The sequence below is a fragment of the Labeo rohita genome, unplaced genomic scaffold (genome assembly GCF_022985175.1).
Source record: "Labeo rohita strain BAU-BD-2019 unplaced genomic scaffold, IGBB_LRoh.1.0 scaffold_478, whole genome shotgun sequence".
In the NCBI taxonomy this organism is placed as follows: domain Eukaryota; kingdom Metazoa; phylum Chordata; class Actinopteri; order Cypriniformes; family Cyprinidae; genus Labeo; species Labeo rohita.
In genome coordinates, this window is record NW_026129398.1 from 1 (window position 1) to 25949 (window position 25949).

The 25949-nt window shown below is 35.3% G+C and overlaps 1 pseudogene; it reads left to right on the plus strand.

Moving 5' to 3' along the window:
- The first annotated feature begins 8087 nt into the window (after positions 1 to 8087).
- Positions 8088 to 25949, plus strand: part of LOC127160861 (NACHT, LRR and PYD domains-containing protein 12-like) — a 50614-nt pseudogene continuing 32752 nt past the window's right edge.

Here is a 25949-nt window from a genome sequence, read left to right on the forward strand (position 1 = left end):
CACTCCGATGGGCGCACACGAGCAAACAGACAGTGCAACTGTACATGTATTTAGCTTTTTGTCACTGTGTCTTATATTTTATTCATTTCTTTAAATAATGGAGCGCACGTCCCGCCTGCAACAACTCCGATCGATGCGCGTGAGAAACCGGAATGAAACCACAACTCTACCAAAGATGACACTTCACCAGTCAGATCTAGTCTCAGCTGTCAGAGAACATGCGACAGCCAAGGTGAGTTCACTTAATATTTAAAACCCTTTTTTTGTTAAAGGAACCGTATGTAGGATTGTGGCCAAAACTGGTACTGCAATCACTTTCAAAATACTGTAGAACGGCGTATCCCCTCCCCCTCCCCCCTGACTCGAGGTTGCCAGCTAAGCTGCAGGATTCCGCAGGAACGTAGGCTGCTACAAGGAGCTTCCAATGGCAAGTGACGAGTCCTACACAATAAGTTTTTTTTTCTTCTGTTACTTATGTTTATGCTTCACGAGAGATGTTTTGCTAAGTAATTATGTGTTGCAAAAATTTACTAAAGGCGATTAGCCAAATATTTCGTAAAGATGTACTGTCATTTCAGTCAGAACATAGATTGTTTTCATACCGTGGTAGTGGTGCGATATAAAGCTTTTTATGAACGCATTTAGCACGGGCGACCGTGGAAAATCCACTGTGTATGGAAGCACGGGGCTTTTAGCCTATACCAACAAACATTACCTGTCCAGGAGAAAATTAGCAACGTTGGCATCTGTCTTAACACTAGAACCGCCACGGGGTCAATACCCGTACCTGTTATTCAAATGTACATACCTATATTTCCATAAAACACTCAACCCTCCCAGTCATTGACTTTTACTAAAATTGTGTAATTTAAAATCCCCTGGTGTTAAAAAGTGTTTAGATAATACCAGATCGAAAAACTGAGCATTTATACCTAAAAGCGCCTTTGCGGGTCAAATTTACCCACTATATAATGCGTGTATTTTCGCACTGTCATAATCTTGCCGGTTATGTTTTGACAGTGTACATTGCTAGGCAGCGCCTTTTACTCACTGAATTAGTGGTTATCAGTTTCACAAATAAAGTCAATATGAGTAAAAGAAGGCAGTTTATTGATGCCGAAGAGGTATTAGAAGCACTAAATACATGATTATTGGAGAGTCTGTTATGCGTCCTGGGTCGCTCAGCGTCTGACGGCTCACCTGACAGCGATCTTATATTTAGATGTTTTAGCCTAACGTTACACATATTGTTAAAACTTTGAATTATTTATTTAATTTTTGTTTTGCAATTTCTATTGTTTTTTTGTTCGCTACTGTGTTGCTTTTTATTCTAGTCTGTCCGTTTCCTGAAAAAAAATCCGATCTGCGTAATGAATACAACCTTTCTTTTTTTCTTTTTTTTTTTTGATTACCCTAAGTTTATTTGTGTTGTTCTCTTATTCAAATTATAAATGATATAAGTAAACAAATTAATCATTCCTTAGGTGAAGCTGTGCACTTGAATTTGCATCATCATATGCAGTGTGCACGAGTTATTATTACACGTTGTCTATGGGCTGTTTTAGTAATTTAAATAACATGAATTCTCTTAATTTATTGAATAATGACAACGAATTCTTATATTGCACCACACAATTATGTAGTTACTTCCTTTTAATTCCCTTTGTCAGAGCAGTCTTGTTTATGTTAAATTGACTATTATGAAAACGGACTGTAGCCTGCACAAAAATCTATAAACAAAACAACAGGGCAAAAATATAAGTTGATGACTAGACAATCATTTTTTTATGACACTAGACACTTCTTTATCAAGACAGTGGCATAATACAGTGAAATAAAATCTTCTTTAGCCATATCAAAACACTTGTTAGTGCGTGGGTAAAATTTACCCGCATGGCGGTTTTAGGTATACAGCGACCTCTGGCGGTTCTAGTGTTAAAATTCTTCTCCGTTTTCAGCCGTCTCCATCTGTCAAAGGCATCTCCTATACTTAAATATTGTTACTTGTAACTGTACTCTGGTGAGTTTATTAGATTATAATAATATGATTATACAGTGTTTTATACATCTTTATATAAAAACATTTTGTTTAAACTGTTTGTGTCATTCAGCAACATGAAACAACTTTATATATTTGTTTTATTTATTTGTACGTATGTATGTCCTTCAGTGCTAATGAATGTGAATTATTTTTCGATACAGTTGATCAGTTTATACCTAAAATATAATTAAATATAATTTAGTTTAATAGTTGTGACCTTCCCATATTTTTTTAGAAGAAAATTACATTTAATTTTATCTAAAACTCCTTCAAATAAAAGTCCTGGCCCTGACGGTTTGCCATCTGAACTTTTTGGAAAGATCTAAGAGATTTGATTTTCTCTGTATTTAAAGACTGTTTAAGTTCTGGTGAATTAATAGAATCTATGAAACAAGGTCTTATTACACTTTTGCCAAAACCAAATAAAGATAATCGTTATATTGAAAATTGACAGCCTATTACTCTCCTCAATTCTGATTATAAATTGTTAACTTCTCTATTTGCAAAAAGATTAAAACCCTGTCTAGAAGATATTATTTCAATAACACAATCAGGCTTTATTAAGGGTAGACATATCTCTAATAATATAAGTATTGTATTGGATATGATGGACTATTCTGATCTTATTGAAGAAGGTGCCATTATTCTATTCCTAGACTTCTATAAGGCATTTGACTCTATTGAACATGAATTTATATATACAGCCTTAGATCAATTTAGATTTGGATTAAATTTTAAGAATATGGTAAGAACTATATACAAAGGTATCAACAGTAGTGTTTCCCTCACAGAAGGTTCATCGAAGCGTTTCATGATTAGTAGGGGTATTTGACAGGGTTGCCCAATTTCCCCTTTTTGTTCTTAATTGCAGCAGAATTATTGAATCTTTACACTGTAAATTGTATTAATGTTGAGGGTATAAGAATAGGTGATAATATAATTTTAATATCTCAGCTAGCAGATGACACATGTATTTTTCTTAAAGATAAAAACCAGGTTCTGAGTGTTTTGAAAGGTCTGGATCTTTTTTCAAAAGCTTCAGGTCTCCTGATCAACACAGACAAGAGTGAAATACTTACTGTTCATGACTCAACAAAACCATCATCAATGGAATTAAGGTCAAGCAATCAGTGAAATATCTCAGAATAACAATTAAAAAAATCAGTGAAGGAAAAACTGGATGACAACTTTACCCCAAAGCTACAGAAAACAAAAAACATTTTTAACGGATGTTTTCAAAGGGACTGAACTATACAAGGAAGAACACTGCTCTCAAAAGCAGAAGGAATTTCAAGAATGGTTTCCTTGCTTTATCGTTATATGTGGACAAAAAGACAGCAACGTCAATTGATTTCTTTTGTTCAAATTTATTTGGAAAAACAAGACTGAATACATCAAAAGGAAAACAATGATTAGTGATGATGCTGACGGAGGCTTTAATGCTATTGATTTCACAACTCTCAACCAGGTGTTTAAAATCAACTGGGTCAAACACTGTATGTTTGGAGGAAATGATCCCTGGTTTTTCATTCCTAACTTATTATTTAACCGCTGTGGTGCCTTAAAATGTTTGCTAGGTTGTAATTTTAACTGTAATAAGTTACCAATCAAGTTATCAGATTTTCACAAGCACTGGATTCTTGGAAACTGGCTTTTAAGCATAATTTTTCACCTCACAAATGTATTGTTTGGAATAATCAATATATTCTGTATAAAAACAGGACCATATTTAACAAAGAATGTGTAGAAAAGAATATCATCGTTATTTCAAAATGTATAGACACTGGTGGGACTCCGATTAGTTATGAAAAATTCATTAAGGAAAACAGTATTGATATTACTTGTATAGAATTTATTAGAAGAATTAATGGCATATCATTTAAGCTTCTACAGCTTATTAAATCATCTTTACAGTATTCTTCTTTAAAGGAAGACATTCCCTGTTTCATGATAGAAGGTGTTGATTTGTTAGATAAAAAATGCAATAATATTCATATCAGAAGAACATTACTCTCTATGAGCAGTATTGACCCTAAAGCACTGGCTTCATGGAAACAGATTTATCCTTCTTTATCTTTGTGTAACATATGGTCTGTTAATAATCATTTTGTAATACCAAACAAGGTTAAAGAAATCCATCTTAAAATCCTTCACAAATTTTACCCCTGTAAGTTATTTTTTATCTAAGTTTATGTATATTCACCCAGAATGCTCTTTTTGTGGATCTGAAAATGAATCAGTGCTTCATTTGTCCCTTCACTGTACCATTTTGGACTGAGATTTCAATTTTGATTGACGGGAGCCTCCTCCATAACAAAAACTATTTGTATATAATTCTGTTATATAATAATTATGACCTTTCAGATTTGTATGTTTGGCTTGGATTATTTAATATGATTTGTCTGTGATTATTCAACTAAACCTTCAAAGTTCACACATTTACAAGAACGAGGTGAATGGAGAAGATTGTGCATTATCTGCAGGAGAGGGAGAACAGGAAGAAACAGCACTACTTTAGTTTGTGATCTGCAGTTCGAAGGAAGAAGGAGAAAGCAGGTGTGTTTGTGCATCACATTCCTGTCCAGTTGGTGGCGCTGATGCACTAGATCTGTTGTTAACTGGACTTTGATTCGTATCATGTGACAAACATCAATCTTGAAGATCGCGCAGGTGTGTTTCTACAGCACAAGATCGTCTGGACTATTGCAAGTAAGTTTGAATACTTTCATGATTACAGTTATTTAGGATGAACGGATTTCATAGCTATATGTAAGCGTGATTTGTTAAGTTATAACTTAATTTACAAGTCTGTAAAAATGTAGCATTAAAATAATTCTAGGGTTATTTTTTATTTGCCCTTGTTCCATTTTAAGACGCGAGGACGAAAGTATTCTGTGATTAAACCTGTTCTTCCGGGTCCAGAGGTCGATAAAACAGAGCAACAAATGAATATTCTTTTAAACTTAATGTTTCGAAAGTTGCTGAATAGTAATGTGCATGTAAATATAAATATTGCGGTAAAGTTAGTTTGATGTTTGACATTCATTAGACATTCGGTTTCATACCAATTAAACTCTTTGTGTCTGTTGTGTTTTGAGCCCGAACGAACTTAGACATAAACATACGCCCTTTAGTTTGCACAAGGCACAACTGTAAAATATTCAGAATATTATTCCCTATAATGCACAAGACTTGCTTTTCTGATTATACCTTTATTATTTTTATATGTGGTACTGAATCCATATTTTTAAATGTTCTTTATACTGAACCCACGTAAATTCATTAAACTCTGCCGCCATTTGAGATAAAGACATCAAACCAACTGTAAAATATTCAGAATATTATTCCCTATCATGCACAAGGCTTGTTTTTTCTTTTCAGGTTTTTATTATTTTATATATGGTATTGAAACAATATATTTTTTATATGTTTTATATACTAAACCCACTTAAATTCATAAAACTCTGCCAATGTTTGAGATAAAAGTATCAAACCAACTGTAAAATATTGAAAATATTATTCCCTGTAATGTACAAGGCTTGTTTTTTTTTTTTTTTTTTTTTTTTTTTTTTTCTTTCTGATTATGCCTTTATTATTTTTATATATGGCATTGAATCCATATTTTATGTACGGAACTCAACAAAATTCATTAAAGTCTGCCACCTTGTCTGTTTGAGATAAAGGTATCAAAGATAAACATATATGATACTGAATCCATATTTTTTATGTTTTATATACTGAACCCACTTAAATTCATTAAACTCCACTATTTGAGATAAAGGCATCAAACCAACTCTAAAATATTATTCCCTATTATGCACCCTATAAAGGCATCAAACCAACTGTAAATTATGGAAAATATGATTCCTTATGATACACATGGCTAATTTATTCAGATTATGCCATTAGTATTTTTATATATTGAAAGCATATGAATAGTTGAAATAGAAAAGCCCTTAAATGCCATCAGAATTGTTTCTCTAAAATGAGCATTTGTGTCACGCTCCCATGTTTAGGTTCAGTACTTTCACTTTAATGGCAATCAATATTTTCTTTTCTTTGCCATTAAAATTAAAGAGCTGAATATAAATGTATAATCTCAGAAAAAAGATACAACATTTTCACTGGGGCGATACCCTTGGGTTCAAAAGTAAAAATACATTTTTGTACCTTATTTACCTTAAATAGTAAAATTATTACCTTAAAGGTACATATAAATGTATATAAATATAAGACTTTGCTAAGATAATTAACAGATTAATGCAACCAGTTTTATTTCATGTGTTTTGTGAGTAAAATATCATGAGGTTCTGAATTCAGGGCAGGGTTTTAAAATTATTTTGCACACCTCCAAAAACGAGGCCTCTGCAATATTGATGTTTTTCTGCTGATTAAGTATTGGTTTGGGATTATGTCATTTAGTTAAATTGTTTACATGCAAATACAGTCATGTGAAAAAGTTTGGACAAGGCTATTGAATTCCATGGTTTTCCATATCACTTACATTTAAAACAAAACTGGTCCTTGGATGGTCTTAAATTTTGAAAAATAAAACCTCATGAACAACAACATAATACAAATTGCACCGTGTCATTATTTACTGAACAAAAATAAAGCCAAAATGGAAAACCCATGTGTGACAAAGTTTACACCCTTACTGTTAACACTGGAATTTTTAAAATAACAGTCAAGCACTGATAATTAAATACCTTTGATTAACTGATCATTAGCAAATGTTCAGTATAAAAGCATAAGCTTTGGCAGTTTGCTGGTCTGGAGCCTTCAGGTGTGTGTTAACACAATGCCAAGGAGGTAAGACATCAGCAATCATCTTAGAGAAGCAGTTGTTGCTGCCATCAATCTGATAGAAGCCCGGCCATTTCCAAACAATTTGAAGTTTATTCACAAGTGGAAGACATTTAAAACAGACAAATAAATTGGACGTCAGAAAATTCACCCCAAGATCAGACCGTGTAAAGCTCAGAGCAGATGGCAGACAACCCAAGAACTACACCTCAGACTCTACAGGCCTCAGTTAACATGTTAAATGATGCTCTTTTCATGACAATACCATTAGAAAAATATGGGACAAAAATGGGAAAAAAAAAGGCTTGGCAGAAGAAAGCCTCTTCTAAAAAAAAAAAAAAAAAACATTGCAGCACAGTTTTGGTCTAAACAAAATTAAACTAGAATAATGTCCTTTAAACAGATAGACCGATATGGAGATGTTTGGCCATAAAGCACAGCACCAAGTTTGGTGTAAATTAAAATATATCATCACAAACACCTCATACCAAAAGACAAGCATGCTGGAGGAGGGCTGATCATTTTGGGCTTGTTTAAAATAAGAATACCTGGGCACCTCACAATCACTGAGTTATCCATGAACTCCTCTGTATATCAAATATTCTAGATCAAATGCGAAGGCATTTGTCCGACATTTAATGTTGGGCCAAAATTAGGTCATGCAACAGGACAATGATCCCAAACACACCAGCAAATCTACAACAGAATGGATGAATTTAAAAGAATCAAGGTGTTGCAACAACAAGTCCATTTAGAGCTCATCCTGACATTTGGTGAGAGCTGTTATCTCAAATGGTGTCAAAGTTCATTAAACTGGAGCAACTGCTGAAAAGAAGAGTGGTCCAAATTCCTCCAGATATATATGATAGACTGATAAAGTCACACAGAAAATGAATTTCAGTGTTATATATAAAAAAAGTGGATTTACAGGCAAAAAAAACTGAAAAATAGGGTGTCCTAATGGATTTATATTATGGCAGACATTTCTTGGCTGTATTTTTCCTAAATAAATAATGACACTCTGTGATATGTCATGTGATGATGTTTATCTGAGGATTTATTTTCCAAATTTTAAGACCTGCCAAGGACCAGATAATTTTTTATTATGTCTGATGCAGAAAACCATGAAATTCAATAGGGTTCCGAACTTTTTCACATGATGTATATATGTTTGATAAACATTCAGCACTCGTTATTTTTCTTCATCATTTATTCCTCTGAACCATCATGATATTGATCTCAGAGACACATTGTCATGTTCAGGTCATGATGAGCATCTGATCGTCTTCAGAGACACAAAGATCTCAGTGTTGATCAGTTTATCTGCAGTATGTCAGAGGAGCGAGGAAAGGACTCTCCGTCTGAGATGAGTCTCTCACAGAAACAGAGGTAAGACTGAGTCTGTTTTCAGAGAATTATTTTAAACACTTTCTGTGAACAATAAAACCCCATCAATAATGGAGTCTTTTTCTCACTATTGCCATGAATGAAATTTAGTTTCTCCAAGATACTGTCTTCAAACAGCCACATTTGTGTAAAGAAAAAAACACAATGTTTGTATGTTGTTAGAATTATCTGTACTGTTAACATATCAGAACCTGTAGAAATGACATCAACAGATCATCCATAATTTATCATATAAATTTGATTGCATTACATGTTTGGGGTTGCATGTTTAGTGTATTAAATGTAAATAATGGGCAAAATACATTTAATTTAAATTAATAAAAAAAATACATCAAACTCTTACAGGGTAGATTTGTGAATATTTTTAAAGGGAAATGTAAAAGATTTTTATGTCTTTCTCAGATTTGTTCACTGTACACAGTTCATTATATTCATTGCTATAGATGTTGTATGAGTCAGTTGTGTTTTTTAGTGAAGTAGAAATTGTGCAGGATGAGAAAGCAGCGCTTCACTTGACTGTTAGATGATTCCTTTATAGCAGGCCTGATGAGTTAGTGAATTAGTTTGTGTTAAACTGGACTAAACAAACTCCCATTTGGCTCATAAAATCTCTTCAAATGAGACTGAAGTATCTCCTATAGTTTTCTCTGTTCTTTGTGTCATTAGTGTAAGATCAGACTCACATGTGTCCAGCTCTGTGTCTGTGAAGAGTGACCGGTCAAAAGATGAACCACCGAACTTCAGTGAGAAAAAAACATCATCTACCAAAAGGTATGACATTATAGCATTATGTTAGTTATTTTCATCACTATGGTTCTCTGATAGATGTTTACCGAATAAAAAATAAATAAATCGATGAACACAACTTTGGTGACTTTTAATGAATGCTGTCTGGAGCTTCTTTCCAATAATACAATTATACAGACAGACATTACGAGGCATAAATTCACAATTGAAAAAAGAGTAGATCATGCAACCAAACATTTATTGGCATAGAACATTTACATTTACAACATTAAAACTTTATAAATCAGACTGAAGAACAATGTGTAATATTGTTTCTTTTGTTTCTCTGTTGTTTGTGTCATTAGTGTAAGATCAGACTCACATGTGTCCAGCTCTGTGTCTGTGAAGAGTGACTGGTCAAAAGATGGTGCGCCACCAAACTTAAATGAAAAAAAAGCATCATCTACCAAAAGGTATTTAATGTTTTTCTCATTGTTGGTTGTACATGGACTGTGAGAAAATATTTCATTGAATATTTATCATGAATCTATATTGTTTAAATATTTATCAGTGTTTTTATTAAGATGCTAAGAGCAACAGCAAAGATGAAAATGAAACCTAATATTTACCTAAATTTATACTTAAATAGATCCTATACTTTAACAGTGTGAACTTAAACAGCTATTGCTCTCTGTCTTTGTTAAATAATTATCTCTAATTATTTCTCTAATAGTTTCCCTAAAAATGCAGTACTTCATTTTATTCACTAATAGGGTTCAATATGAGACATTAGATTCAGACGTCCAGACTCACAGGAAACACAAGAATTTCAAAGACAATCTCCTGTGGATCTTCCAGGTAGGAAAACACAATACTTAATTTCAATAATGTTTAACATTTATAACAAACAAATAGTTTACTGAACAACACTTGCAAGAATCTTCAGTAGAAATTTGATTTCTGTTTTATCTTGATCATTTATGTTTACTTTTAGAAACACAGAAAATGTATTTTTCATTTATTTTAGGATCTTGAAAGCAAAATTATCACATTTCTGAAGAATGAGTTGGAAAAGTTTAAGAAAATATTACAAGAAGAAGACTTACAATACTTTGTGAAGGATTTTAATGAGAACAGATGCAGTATCAAAGAAGCAGCTCTTGATCTCACACTCTACTTCCTGAGAGAGATGAAGCAAGATGAAGCTGCTGATACTTTAGAAGGTAAGAGACTCGTGATCATCTGTCACATTGTCATTTATAAATGTAATGGAGAAAATAGTAAAACTAAAATGCTAAAAAAAAAAAAATGTTTCTTTTTTGTCCCTGTGTTTAGATGAGCTGTTCTTCATTCATCAGCTAAAATGTAGCTTAAAGGAAAAGTATCAATGTGTGTTTGAAGGAATTGCAAAGCAAGGTGACTCTACACTTCTGAATAACATCTACACAGATCTCTATATCACTCAGGGTTGTAGTGAACAGGTCAATACTGAACATGAGGTAAGACAGATTGAAGTTGCTTCCAGGCGTCATGAATCACAAGAAATACAGGTTGAATGCAAAAATTTGTTTGAAGCACCTGAACAAGACAAGCAGATCAGAACTGTACTGACAAAAGGAGTTGCTGGCATCGGAAAATCAGTCTCTGTACAGAAGTTTGTTCTGGATTGGGCTGAAGGAAAAGAAAATCAAGATATCAGCTTCATATTTCCTCTTCCATTCAGAGAGATGAACTTAAAGGAGAAAGAAAAACTAAGTTTGATGGACCTTATAACTCAATTTTTCCCAGAGACAAAAGGACTGAACCTTACAAGAAGGAACCAAAAAGTCCTGTTCATTCTTGATGGTTTGGATGAATTTCGTCTTCCTCTAAACTTTGATGGTAATGACGTGTGGTCTGATGTTTCATCACCAGCCTCTCTGGATGTTCTCCTAACAAACCTCATCAAGGGAAATCTGCTTCCTTCTGCTCTCATCTGGATCACCACCAGACCAGCAGCTGCCAGTAAGATTCCTCCTGACTGTATCGACCGGCTGACAGAGATACGAGGATTCAATGATGCACAAAAGGAGGAGTACTTCAGAAAAAGAATCACGGATGAGAATCTGGCCAAAGAAATCATTGATCATGTTAAACAATCAAAGAGTCTTTTTATCATGTGCCACATCCCAGTCTTCTGCTGGATTTCAGCCACTGTTCTCCAGAACATTTTGGAGGAGAAAAAAAATAATGATGTGAAAAACAATAAGGCTGATGACGCCTCCAAAACACTGCAGGAATCAAATACTGAAGACACTCCTAAGACTCTGACACAAATGTACACACACTTTCTCAGATTTCAGATCCTGCAGAGCAGACGAAAGTATGATGGAGAATATACACCAGATGTTTCCTGGGATAAAGATGCCATCCTTTCACTGGGGAAACTGGCATTTCATCAGCTGGAAAGAAACAATGTGATCTTCTATGACACAGATCTGAAAGATTGTGGTATTGATGTCTATAAGGCATCAGTGTATTCAGGCATGTGTACCCAGATCTTTAAGGAGGAAACAGGGATTGTTCTTGGTACCATGTACTGCTTTGTTCACTTGAGCATTCAAGAGTTTATTGCAGCCCTTTATGCACATCTGTTTCTAGACATCAACAAGAAATATGTGTTTGATCAAGACTCTATAGAACAGGAAAACAAAAGTGAAACCATGATTGATTTGCTCAAGACTGCAGTGGACAAGGCACTAGAGAGTGATAATGGACACCTGGATCTTTTTCTTCGATTCCTCCTTGGTTTGTCACTCCAGTCCAATCAGCGACTCTTACAGGTCTGTTGACACAGGAAGGATGGAAATGACCAGAGCAAAAAGGAAATAGTTCAGTACATCAAGCAGAAATTTGAAGCTAATCTGTCTCCAGAGAGATCCATCAATCTGTTCTACTGTCTGAATGAACTGAACGACCAAACTCTGGTAAAAGACATTCAGACCCACCTTAGCAAAGGAAGTCTCTCATCTGCTGATCTTTCACCTGCCCAGTGGTCTGCTTTGGCCTTTGTGTTGTTGACATCAGAGGAGGAGCTGGAGGAGTTTGAGCTTCAGAAATTCAAGAAATCAGACGAGTGTCTCATTAGATTATTGGCAGTCATCAAAACCTCCAAAAGAGCTCTGTAAGTTGATCATTTTTTGCTTTCATCTGAAAAATACATTTATCTAGGGTTCCCATGCATCCTGGAAAACCTGAAAAATCACTGATTTTTTTTTTTTTAGTCCTGGAAAATGCGTGAGAAATGAGAAAAAAAAATATAAAGGAAAATCTTGTTGTTCTGGAAAATTGTGTTAAAAAAAGTCTTGCTTTTTCTTTAGCTGAGAATGAAGCATTTTGTTTTCCTTGAAACAATTAATGTTAGTAGCAGAAGTGCTTTGTTTAGGGATGCTGAGGTCTGACATATGAGAAAAGTATTTTGAATGATGATGGTTAGTCCATCAAATGTCCACTTAAATGTTTGCAGTAAATATCAACAGATAATCAGCTAACTAGTGATTGTGATTTTAGTGTATTTTAATGTATAATTCCAGCCTTTCTGCAATACCACACTCTAAAAAGTGCTGGGTTAAAAAATAACCCAACCTTAACCCAGCCGCTGGGTAACTATGGGACAGGACACGCGTTGAGTTGTTTTGACCCAAGTGCTGGGTTTAACCATTTAACCCAGGATGCTGGGTTGTTTATTTGATCCAACCAGTGGGTCAGGTTAACTGTGTTGCTGGGTTAAACATAACCTAATCATTGGGTTATTTGTTGTCTTATTGCCTTGCTACCTTTATATCTACCAATAATAATAAATGATCACAGAAGAATGTAAATTATTGTTGCTTTTCTGTAATACAGTTAGAAAAACACAAAAAAAAAATTCTTTTTTTATTATGTCCTGATGAGTTTTATTTCTTTTTAAAACAATTTTCAAATGGGTGCAGCTGTCAAACATTTTATCCAACCATTACAGACACATAAAACAACAATTTTAGTAGATCAGTTACTTTAAAACACAAAACTGTGTAAACTAGGCACTGTAGATTCCGATTCTTTGTTAACATTGCAGCAGCAGGACACTCAAAAATTAATGATTACCACATGAGAATCATTCCAAACACTGTGCTATTAAAACTAAGCCAAACAAAGTGTCCACCAGACAATACATATGACAATTTAAAACATGTTACAAGTGGCCAGAAAAAACTGTTGGCCTTAAAAAAAAAAAATAAAAAATCACACATGAAGACTTATGTCCATCAATATAATATACAAAATATAATATACAAAATATGCCCTTAAAAGATCAATTTTAGTACGAAATGACATAATTCTGACAAAACATTACAAAGCCATACAGTATGCAGACAGTAACTGAACTTAACCCGTATTTGTAACCTATGCCTGTTTTCATGAACCGCTAAAAAGGGACGTGTGCTGTATATGAATAAAACTTTGCACGTGCACACACACTTTTATTTAACGATAAAGCGATTGTTGAGGCAAAAAAGTACCTCACTATAGGCTGCTACTTAACGTTCGTTAATCATTCACAGAATAAAATGCTAACCCCGCACAGCGACATATCAAATGCATTAAACAGTGAAATCACTGTGCTTTAAACCACAACTTGTTAAAAAATAAAGGTAAATAATCACATAATCATATTAACTTACCGTATAATCCTGCTTGCTGCGAATTGCATGACCGCCTGATGAGGAGACGAGTGAAGAATCCACAAAGTTCTAAGAAGTGGAAAAATAAACAAACCGGTTGGGTTAAAATAACCCAACCCGCGTGTTCAGTGGTGAAAGTCCATTTGACCCAGCATGATCAACCCAACTGTGTGTTTACAGTACCTCAAACAACCCAGAATTTTGACCCAGCACAATTAACCCAGCAATGTGTTTACAGAAATAACCCAGCACTTTTTAGAGTGCAGTAGTACCAAATACTGGGTCAATGTGGTACTCGCTGATAGGCAGCTGCATTGTGTTTTTGCAACATGTTTTTACATCATTATGCATTGTAGCCAATGTTGAGCACATGATCACAGTGGTTAAGGTGTTTAATCAAAGTTCACTCAGCAGTACTTTTCCTTGAAACCATGGAACTAGCACTTATACACAAAGGTATAATTAATTGACATTAAAGCTATAGATTAACTAATATATTTATTATTTGTATTTAGCAAATGTATTCAATTGAATTATTCTGTAATCTTATTTCCTCGGTAGGCTAAATGATTGTGGCTTAACAGACAAAAGCTGTTTAGCTCTGGCTACAGTTCTTGGATCAGATACCAGTCTAAAAGAGTTGAACATGAGCAATAATAATCTACAGGATTCAGGAGTGAAGCTGCTCTGCACTGGACTGGAAAATATGAAGTGTCATTTGGAGATACTGAGGTAAGTTGTGTGACAATAGACAACAATTGAGCTCAACAAAATCATAAGGTAAAAACCAGACTTAGATAATGAACATACAACTGTATGTTGTGCATCAAGATACTTTTATATTTAAGGCTGTAGTAGTGTTCTTTTTCTGATTTGGTCTGTCACTGACACTCTCCTAAGCCGACACATTGTGCTATACCGTTTACAGGATTTATTTGGTTATGTTCAAGGTAGGGATAACTTAACATATGTTTGATGGTTCATTTGTATCTATGATGATGCATATCTGTTTGTATGTATAATTGGATATCAAAAGCTAAGCTAAGATGTTTTCAGGCTATTATTATTTTTACATTTTTGCATTGCTAATAAAATATGGGATAAAGTATGGGAGTTCAGGGTTTTCCTCTTAAAGTCTGGAAATTTTTTATATTTTGCTTAAAATAAGTATCTTCTAAAACAAACAAACAACATGCATAATGAAAATGCTCTCTCATGATGAACAGAAAAAAGTTAACTAGTAAAGTTAAGACACGTTTAATTATACAGGTCTTTATACAATACAGGAAAGGAAAGGACATGACGTGTGGCCAAGTATGGTGACCCATACTCGGAATTTGTGCTCTGCATTTAACCCATCCAAGTGCACACACACAGTAGTGAGAAGTGAACAAACACGCGCACACACACCATGAACACACACCCAGCGCAGTGGGCAGACATATTGCTATTGCTGCGGTGCCTGGGGACTCACCTCAGTCGTGGTATTGAGGATAGAGAGAGCGCGGGTTATTCACTCCCTCCACCTTCAATCCCTGCCAGACCTGGGACTCGAACCCACAACCTTTAGGTTACAAGCCCGACTCCCTAACTATTAGGCCAGTTTCAAAGCAGCTTTACAGGTCAAAACAAGAAAATAGTGACTCAGTGATACAAATAGAATTCAATTCTTCTGTAAAGCAGCTGTAAAGACAATAGTAATAGTCATTATTCAGTTAAAATCAGTTCAAATTTTGATTCAGTTTGGTTCAGTAAATATTTAAAGTCCATCAATTTAAGAGTGAGTTTAATTGATTTAGAAAGTGGCTGTGGAGTAAACAGTGATGTCATCATCAGTTCAGTCCAGCTCTCATGGGCAAGTAATGTTGGTGTCTCCCAGTGCTGTTGTATTTTTTTTTTTTTTTTTTTTTTTTTTTTTTTTAGTTTCAAAGTTTCATTTAACAAGACTTCTGAGCATCCAACACAGAGCGGTAGCTGCTTTTTCTCCGCTCCCACATATGTGAACTATATAGTCACTACTATATTTTCTTTTCTTTTTCTTTTTTTTTTCTTTGTTTAGGTTTATTTTGAGTCTTTTCAGTGTCAGGCTTACTTGCAGATGAAGAAATGTCTGTATTTGTCCTTTCCAGTGATCCCGTTGACAACCATTTATCCATGTTTAAATCTGTTGTAGCATGTATGCAGCAAAAATATGTTGGTTAAATTGGTGGGTTGCTATTAAACCAATCAGTGTGCTTAAATAATGAACGCATATTAACAGGTTTGTATTTATTTCCCTTTTAATTATATATCAAATTGTGATATTTAATTATGACTAGACATTTTTACATATATTAACAATATTATAATTTCTATTAATTGTATCTGGTGGCCCCCCTGCAATACTGTTGCGGCCCACAGGTTGAAAACCACTGCCTTATGGTAAACACAACAGAACCAGCATAAATGTAGCAGATATCATTAATATTTTTAATGACAATTTAATGTAACAGCATAATTCAGAATAAAATCTGACTCTACATGGAATATCAGAAGGTCAAGTCCTGACTGCGGATGAAAGGAGGAGCTGGGGATGGAGGAGGGTAGTTAGCCCCTGAACAAAGTGATAAACTGCTGAATAATACTGATTGGACTTTATAAAAGGGAGTAGTGCTAGGCGTCGTATTCCTATAGGTAGACGTGGACCAGCTGAGAATCAACTGAAACAAGCTTGAATGATGTGAACTGAAAGAAGGAACACTACACTTCTTATTTACTGCATTGTTTTTTTTTTCATCAATTTAGCGCTCTAGATAAAAATATTAGCTGATTAGAGAGGGGGCCAGTGCAGTTCTACTGAGTGAGAAATCCTCAGTCCTCAGATTCTAGCTTCTTTTGAATGGTACAAAACTTGTTGACTTTTATGTAAACACACACACACAAAAAGAGGGCATGATTTGAAAGGCTGTGTGGTTGTCAAAAAAAAAAAAAAAAAAAAAAAATATATATATATATATATATATACATATATAGAAATTAGAGTATAATATAAAAATATATATAGTCCTAGAGAGCTGCTGTCATGCAGAGTTTAGTTCTAACACTAGTAAAACACACTTGAACAAGCTAATCAATGTTTTCAGGATCACTAGAAAAATATTTAAAACTTGACAAAAGGTAGTATTTGAGAATGTCTGAATATATATCCAAATCCACAACCTAATAAAAGTAAGCAATTATGTCTAAAAACATCAAGGTTCTCTTGAAGCGTCTTTGAGACTTTTCCACTCTGTCATTTGTTATTCTGGTTCTAGGCTTTCAGACTGCAGTATCACTGAAGAAGGTTATAAAGCTCTGGCTTCAGCTCTGAGATCAAACCCTTCACACCTGATAGAGCTGGATCTCACAGGAAATGATCCTGGACAATCAGGAGTGAAGGAGCTCAGTGATTTACTACAGGATCCAAACTGTCAACTCAAGACACTGAGGTGAGACTTGATTAAATTATGTAAAATAAATAAATGATGTACATAATACAATGATCTGGAAAATTTGTTGCATCATAATGATCAGATGCTGCAGGTTTTGTTGTACTGATGATCAAAGCCAAAGTCTGCTTTATTGTCAATTCTGCCACATGTACAGCACATAGATACAGAAAATTGAAACTGCATTACTTTTAGACCCTTAGTGCATACAGATAACACTAAACACTAACAGTAAAATATAAAAATACAAATAAATACAGATTCAATATAATATAAAATACAAATACAACTATACAAATTAGGACATGCAAAAAAAAAAGATGAAAGGAGCGCACAGCACATGGCACAAAAGGCAGATGAAGTGCAAACCATCAGTCTGTTTAAATAAACAGTGCAGATATAATGAGTGTAGTGATGGATGAAAAGAGTTTATCAGTCTGTTTAAAGCTGACAAAGAGCTCAGAGAGCAGTCTTTATTTAAACTGTCAGAAGAGGTAGTTTCCTGATGGATGAATTTGTCCTTCAGTCTGCTGGTCCTGGAGACTCCGCAGGTGTTGAGCCCCAGCTGGACCAATTTATGAATGAGCTGTTGAGTGAACGATGACCAAAATCCAGATGATCAAAAACATTCAGTTTCACAAGCCAGTTTTCTCTCACTCCTTCTGAAAGATCTTGAGGCTTTTAACTGCACACTCTGTATTTGTAAACTGAAAATCATGATCTAGTGAGGTTTTGCTCTTCTGTTCTGTGGGACGTTTCTGTTCTCCTGAGTTTGCTTTAGGACTGAGTGTCACTCTAGTTTCTTTCAAATAACTGTGACTATTAGACTTTGTTTTCAAATATGTATCTATTAATTTGTGTATTCAAATGTTCAAAGAAAAGTTTTGCAATTACTAGATCTTGTCATTTAGAATAATGAAGAGCTTTTTTTCATCAAGCTTTAAATTAGGGACTCGTATCGGGTATCAGTTCTGATACTACTATTTCTTGCAGGTATATTGCTCAGACAGGGTTGATCTAAATCTGATATTGTGTTACTGTTCTGTGTTACTGTTAACCCACACAAAAGACATACAAGCACTAAAGGCACAATGTTTGTGCTCAATATTCCAAGTCTTCTGAAGGTATTCGATAGCTTAATGTGAGGTACAGATGAATATTTAAGTCCTTACAATAAAGTTCATGTAAACACTTTTCTCTGCTGCGTCTGTCAGTGATGCAAAATCTAATCCACGTCAGTTGGGGTGGGTCGGAGAAGTTACAAATTTATTTATACGTTTTCAGAAATTCTCAGTCAGTCTAAATCAAAGTAAGTTAGTCTAACTTCTATGTTTAATCTATAAATCTATAAACCATAAATCATAAATCATATAAATCTGAGAAGAATAAGTCTGTAAGAGAACTAGGTGCACCCATCAGTCAGAGCGAAAGAGTAAGAGCAGAGAGAAAGGAGAAGTGGAGAAGGCCGTCAGATGTGCACTTCTCATACCCTAGACCAGTGGTTCTCACTTTCCTGCTCTGCACATTTTTGCATGTCTCATTTATTTAACACACCTGATTGAGATCATCAGCTCATTATCCCCGCCAAAAGAGAGATCCATGAACTGAACTAATGAGCTGATGATCTCAGTTAGCCCTAGACAAGATCAGACAAGGAAAGGGAGTAATTTCCTGATTCGTGATCCAACGACCTTGCTTCATGTATAACTAAGTACACAATGTATGTAAATGTCAGTCACGACTACATTAGCTTGTGACTAGAAGAACACTATATACACTGTGATGTCTCACCCTCGGTGACCCACACATGCTGGACGTCCTTTGCTATAATAAATATAGACTCTGATCATGTTCATTTACAGCAGTCAGCTCAGTAAAACTTTCTCCAAGATCATTCAGTGTTCACATTATTATACTTGATTTGTAGATAAATGTCTATAATGTGTATTTATCTTGCAGTTTTTTTGTTTTGTTTTGTTGTTGTTTTTTTGTGTCTGTCAGAACAAAACATGGCGTAGCAAAGACTATAAATTGTTTTTAACACACACATTAACTGAAATTGAAAAGTGTTTAAAGAAAAGCCTCAATAAACCATTGCACAGATATAATACACCACACATCACTATCTCTTCCCTTTGTGATTTGAACTTTTTAATGCAAAGTGTTGTGTGCTGTGCTGTTGCTGTTACTGTTGCTTCTTCAAGCACATCATTTTACACACCAGGTGCAAATACTGTAAACAATTTGTGCTGCACTGTTTGTTTTATCTATCATATGTTGATGCCTTATTAAAAAAAGTGTAGAAATATATAGATGCATTTTATAACTATAATGCAAATAGCAATGTGTAACATTTTACCAGATTTAGTGCTACAGTTTTATTTGTTCCCCATCCAATAATGTTTTTTTTTTTTTTTTTTTCACAAAATGTTTGGATTTATACAGTTTTTGAAGAATAACTTTTTGCTTTTTTGACAACTATTCACAACTGCTTTTAATTTAAGTTTGTGTTTCACAAACTGTAAAATGTCTATTTTTGGTGCAGCATATACTGTAAATTTTAAAAACTGAACAAGAGCATTTTAAGAATCAGTGATCAGTATCTGCCTCAAATGTCCTGATCAGTGCAGCACTAAAGCAAATGAACTGTCTTTCAAAATTGTTTGAATGTCTTCAGTTTAAGGAAATACTTTTTTCCCTAAATAAATAATAATAAAAAACATGTGCAAATAATAATAATATTTTTATAAGCGGACTGTCTTTGTTGTTGACTAGTAAATGTTTAGTCTACAGTATGTTTGAACATTGATCTGTGAGACTAAAGTGACAATAGTAGACAGTAACAATTTCATTTGTTAACATTAGCTATTAAATATATCTAATGTCATAGCTAATATATGTTCATGTCAGTTCAAAGTGTATTAACTAATTAACAGAAAACTTTTGAATTTAAAACTGTATTAGTAAACGTTGAAACTTACATTAAGGTTATTAAATGCTCTACTTGTTGTTCATCATCAGTTCATGTTAACTAATGTAATTAATGTTATTAAGTGAAACCTCGTAACTTGGATAAATAGCTCACATCTTAATGCAGGGGTCACCAAACTTGATCCTGGAGGGCCGGTGTCCTGCAGAGTTTAGCTCCAACTTGCCTCAACACACCTGCCTGGAAGTTTCAAGTAAACCTACAGTATTAAGACCTTGGTGTGTTTGATTACGGTTGGAGCAAAACTCTGTAGGACACCGGCCCTCCAGGACTGAGTGTGGTGACCCCTGTCTTAATGGGTAATTTAGCTGATTTTCAACCTTTGCATACATTTGTAACTTTTGTGTAGTTTGTAGTATATTTAAATGAACTATTGTAGTCTTTCTTCATGTTACCTGCACACAGATATCACTGTTTATTTGTCAGCAAACGTCTGCTGGAAGATGAAAAACACATTAGTAAGTTGATCATCATAGATCTGATTCATTGTCTTTTCTCTTTCTGTCTTCAGTCTGTATAGATGCAGAATTACAGAGAAACAGTGTCTCATCCTGACTTCAGCTCTGAAATCAAACCCATCACACCTGAGAGAACTGAACCTGAGTGAGAATCAAATAAAAAACACAGGAGTGAATCACTTATGTGACGTACTGAAGGATTCACACTGTAAACTGGAGAGATTGAGGTCAGTAACATTCACATACAAGAATCAAAATGATTAAAATCACTTCAACAGTTTAAACCAAAACACTTTATAGTATCTAACGATGTCTACAGAAGCTTCTTAAACGAGCTCATCCAGTAAGTAAAACTGTTAAAGTGTGGAATAAAGAGTCTTCAACATGTTTTACACTAAACAATACTTTTGGATTGAACTATTTTTAAGAGTTTACCACAAAAAAATGCAGTTTTATAAGAGAAGTCCCTGACTTTTTGTGACAGGTGGGATTCAGTTTACGGCACTTCTCATTCATTCCTATGGTATCTGTAAACGGCGATTGAGTGTCGCACAATTCTGACTGAAATTCAATGACGTCAGTCCTGTAATGTGATTTGTTATTAAGGGACACGTGATCCAAGTTAGCTGTTACGCTTTATCCAATAGTAACTAATACAGACCCTCTCATCTCCCTATACTGAAATTCAAAACTGACTTCAGCATGCTGTAGAAAATGAGGCGGCGAATGTGACTTGGTGGAATCAAATTAAAAAACACGTGATCAATTATGTGACGTACTAGCTGTCACACTGTTGTGGATAGATTGAAGTCAGTAACAGTGTTGTAATGTGATTGGTTATTAACACAGACCCTCTCATCTCCCTATACTAAGAAAATCTCTGACAAGGGGTAATTAGGAAAAGAGGTGCATAGGATAAAGCAATCAAACTAAACAAGAACAGGAAAATGACCAAATAAGGAAATAAAGAACAAAGACTGGGGTAAAACAAGGAAAAACAGGTCCAAAAGTCTGACACTTGAACATTGAGTCTGTTGTTTTTAATATGTTATTTTAGTATTATTTTTATCCTAAAAATTCATCATGCACAGAAACCTTACACATTGAGTCTGATGCATATTAAAAAAAAAATCACAGAACAATAAAAAAAGCATGGAAAAAGAAAGGAAATATTGGTCCATCCAATCCTGAGATTGTGTAGAGATTAAGTAGAGTTGCACCTCCTTATCAAGGAGCTGGGGGATTGTCCCGAGTGAGGTGTGATCCCCAACTGTGAGGTGCAGGCCGTGCTACACGCTTACTCCACCGTGTTTGATCAGGTGACTTTGAGAAATACAAAAAGGCCAGATTCAAACTATGCAAATCAATCAGGAAGACCAAGAGACATTATAGTCTGATTCTGGGGGGATATTACATCACTGCAGATTCCCAGTGCATGTGACAAATCCTGCAGCTCATCACAGAGAACCAGCAGAAAAGCCAGGGAGCCATGAGTACCAAGACCACACTCCCAGATGAGCTGATTGAGTTCAACGCTCAGTTTGAGGCACCAATCATCAGCCAAAAGCATAGGATTCTGGACTCAGAGGGTATTTTGGACACGTCACTCACAGTGTCACTGGCGGTGGTGTGCATGGCTCTGAAACCCATGGAAGGCAGCCCAGATGACATCCCGGATGGACAGTCAGGGTTTGCTAGTCAAGTCCTATGTAAAAAGGACCATTCCAGCCACCTTAGACTCATTAAAATTTGCATATCGACAAAATCGGTCCACTGATGATGCTGTCAACACTGTCATCCACACAGCACTCACACATTTGGAGGGAAACGACACACATGTGCAAATGCTTTTTATTGATTACAACTCAGCAATAACAGAGACTCTCTTCACCCTCAGACCGACACTGACCAATCAGAAACTGGTGCTGGATGACTTCCTGTTGGACAGTGTCAGTCAGTCAGAGTAAAAACTTATAATGTGGCCCCTAAAAAATCACATTGCAAACAATTTTGGGTGCAATGTAAACATATTGAATCCAGTGATGACATCCAGCTCAGTTAAGTTCAAATAGTTTTTGTGCAATCAAGTTAATAGATTTCACTATTAGGTGTCTCCAACTAAACAAACATTATAGATTCTTCAATTAACATGTTCTTTATGGAACCATTTGTCAAATAAATGAAACATGATGAAACATTCATTTATTTTTAAATTGTTACAGCTTATTCTACATTGCAGTGATGCATGACATTCCCAGCAATGACTGAATGAATAAGTCTGATTAAATTTAGCATGGGAAGCGAAATGGTCAACACTTTCAGATGAAGCCCCTATTCATTATAATGCCTTAAGAAGCTCTCAGCACATGATTAAAAAAGTAGTGTTGGGCTACAGTTTAACTAAACATTTCTCAATAGCATTTTAAAAGTGTCAATGTTTTCTGAATCAAAAAGCTTTTCAGTAGCAAAGCTCTTTTTTTGATCAAGTAACACAGTAGCGTCAACAAAAGCTACATTTTCCAAAGCATTTCTGAGGCTCAAGCTCAAATCAGAAAAATAACTGCTAAGGATCACTGATCCTGGATCAGTAAGTGACGCCACTAAACCTCGTAACTCCATTGGCTCCTCAAAGTGTCAGTCAAACCTCATTATTCCTCCCACATATAAATGTATCTGTATACAATGAAGCCTCAATACCAGCTTTGACACTTTTGATTATTAATTAAAATACAGTGGGGTTTGTTTACATTTTAATTTCTGAAAAAGTAGCAGTTTAGGTCATAGGAGGTTTATGTCAGCAAAAATGTATTTTGCCTGTGTCACAGTATGAGTAAATCCAGCCCTGTACATGATACTGATACTGAGAGCATTGACTTGAAATGAAGTTGGTTCAATATAAAAATTACATTTTAAAAACAGCTTGGATGTAGTACTATTTTTGCCATGTTACTGTATCTTAGCTTGCTACATTTCCCAGGAGGATCTTCAGTGTAGTGAAGCTTCATTTAATGAAGAGTAACTGTTAGCTTAGCTCACTACATTTTCCAAGTAGCTTGACCAACACTGTTAAAAAGTGCACAGTTCATTTGTGGAGTAACCTTCCTATCACTTCAGGATATTTACAGCACTAGGGTCATCATGAGGACCCACAACATCATCAGGGACAATACACATCCACAACACAGCCTCTTCACACTTCTGCTGTCTGGGAGATGTACAGGAGTATGAAATCAAGGACAGAAATTGCATTTCTAATAAATAACTTCTAGAACTTACTTTGTGGTGTTTAGAAGCCTTTTGATGGGTTGCATCAAGGAGGTTTTTTTTTTCAGGGGTTGGAGCCAAATTCTGCAGGACAGCGGCTCTCTAGGAACAAACTTGCCTACCCCTGCCCTAAACGTACCCCTCACACAAAACTTTCTGCAGTTTTAGACATTCAAAAAAAATCTTTGTTTTGTAGGATTTATAAGCTTCTTTCGTCCCCCCCAAAAAAAAAGTCCCATCAAGGTCATAATTTCCTTGTATTACTGTCCTTGTGGGGATATTTGGTCCCCATAACTTAGTGAAAACCAGTGAACACACAGCAATGAAGTGGTTAAACTAATCTAAAACATCATGAGTGCAAAACAGACTCAAACACTATACACACAATAACAGTCAGAAGACTTGAATAAGAGGTTGAAGTCAGATCAGACCCAGATGAATTAAACTCTGATAAAGAATTCCTGATCATTTTTCTTCCAGTTTTATTGAAATTCTATGTTATGTGTTACAAAAAGCTTTCTCTGTGTTCAGGTTTGGCTCTAGTAATAATAATGCAAAAACTGAGAGCTCACATACTCGTTTAAAATAAATAAATAAATAAACTTGATTAAAAGTAGTAATTGAGAATGTCTGAATATATATTCAAATCCATAACCTAATACAAGTAAGCAATTAAAAACATCAAGCCTCTCTTGAAGCATCTTTGAGACGTTGCCACAGTTCTTCTGGATTTAGTCTGTGTGTGGAGCACTGGCTGTTGTCAGACTCCTTGTGCAAACAAAAATCTCACTGAATTATTACAATTAATGGCAAAATGTTTGAAATGTAAACTGATATTTCCTACTGACACACTACAGCAAAAGATAGAAAAAACTGACTTAAAACTGTTTTTTAGCTGGTGAAAATACTAGTGGCCTAAAACTATTGCACAGTACTATATAGAACAAAAATATATTACACTGATTTTACTTAAAAGAAAAAAAGTTACATTTCAGGTGTTCAGTGTCTTTTGACCATGAAGAGCACAAGTGTCAAGTCAAGTCAAGTCACCTTTATTTATATACCGCCTTTAACAATACAGAATTGTGACAAGGCGGCTGTACAGTATTAAATAGAAAACAGTACATCAACAATGCCAAAGGCAACATTAAACACTCACATTATAGGTAAAGGTAGTTAATCAAAAACAATAAAATAAAATGCAATATTGTGTTAAGAGAAAGTGTCCCCAACTAAGCAAGCCAGAGGCGACAGCGGCAAGGAACCAAAACTCCATCGGTGACAAATGGAGAAAAAAACCTTGGGAGAAACCAGGCTCAGTCGGGGGGCCAGTTCTCCTCTGGCCAAAGTTCCCGTGGTCTTGTGCCGACAGCCGTCTAGGTGATGTGGTCTTTAATGTGGATCCGTCTCTGGGGCTCATCTAGTTGATGTGGACTCCGCTGACATTCAGGGCTGTAGAGGTCGTCTCTAGGTGCTGATCCACCGTCTGGGCTGGGTTCGGACTGGATCCGGGGGACTGCAGTGACCATCTGATCTGGATACGGACTGGATCTGGTGGTTAATGTGACCTCGGAATAAGAGAGAAACAGACTAATATTAGCGTAGATGCCATTCTTCTGACGATGCACCGAGTACATCGGGTGTTATGGGAAGTGTTCCCGGTTCCGGTTGACCTAATTAGTGCAGCCTAACAATCCTTTAACGGATTTGAATTATAAGAATGTGGATTTGTTATGTGTAAGCAAGGTTAAAGAGATGGGTCTTTAATCTAGATTTAAACTGACAGAGTGTGTCTGCGTCCCGAACATTGTAGGGTAGATTGTTCCAGAGTTTGGGCGCTAAATAAGAAAAAGATCTGCCGTCCGCGGTTGATTTTGATATTCTTGGTATTATCAAATTGCCAGAGTTTTGAGAACGCAGCGGACGTGAGGGACTATAATGCGATAAGAGCTCACTCAGGTACTGAGGAGCTAAACCATTCAGGGCTTTATAAGTAATTAGCAAGATTTTAAAATCTATACGATGTTTGATAGGGAGCCAGTGCAGTGTTGAAAGTGTTGCTAATATGATCATACTTTCCGGTTCTAG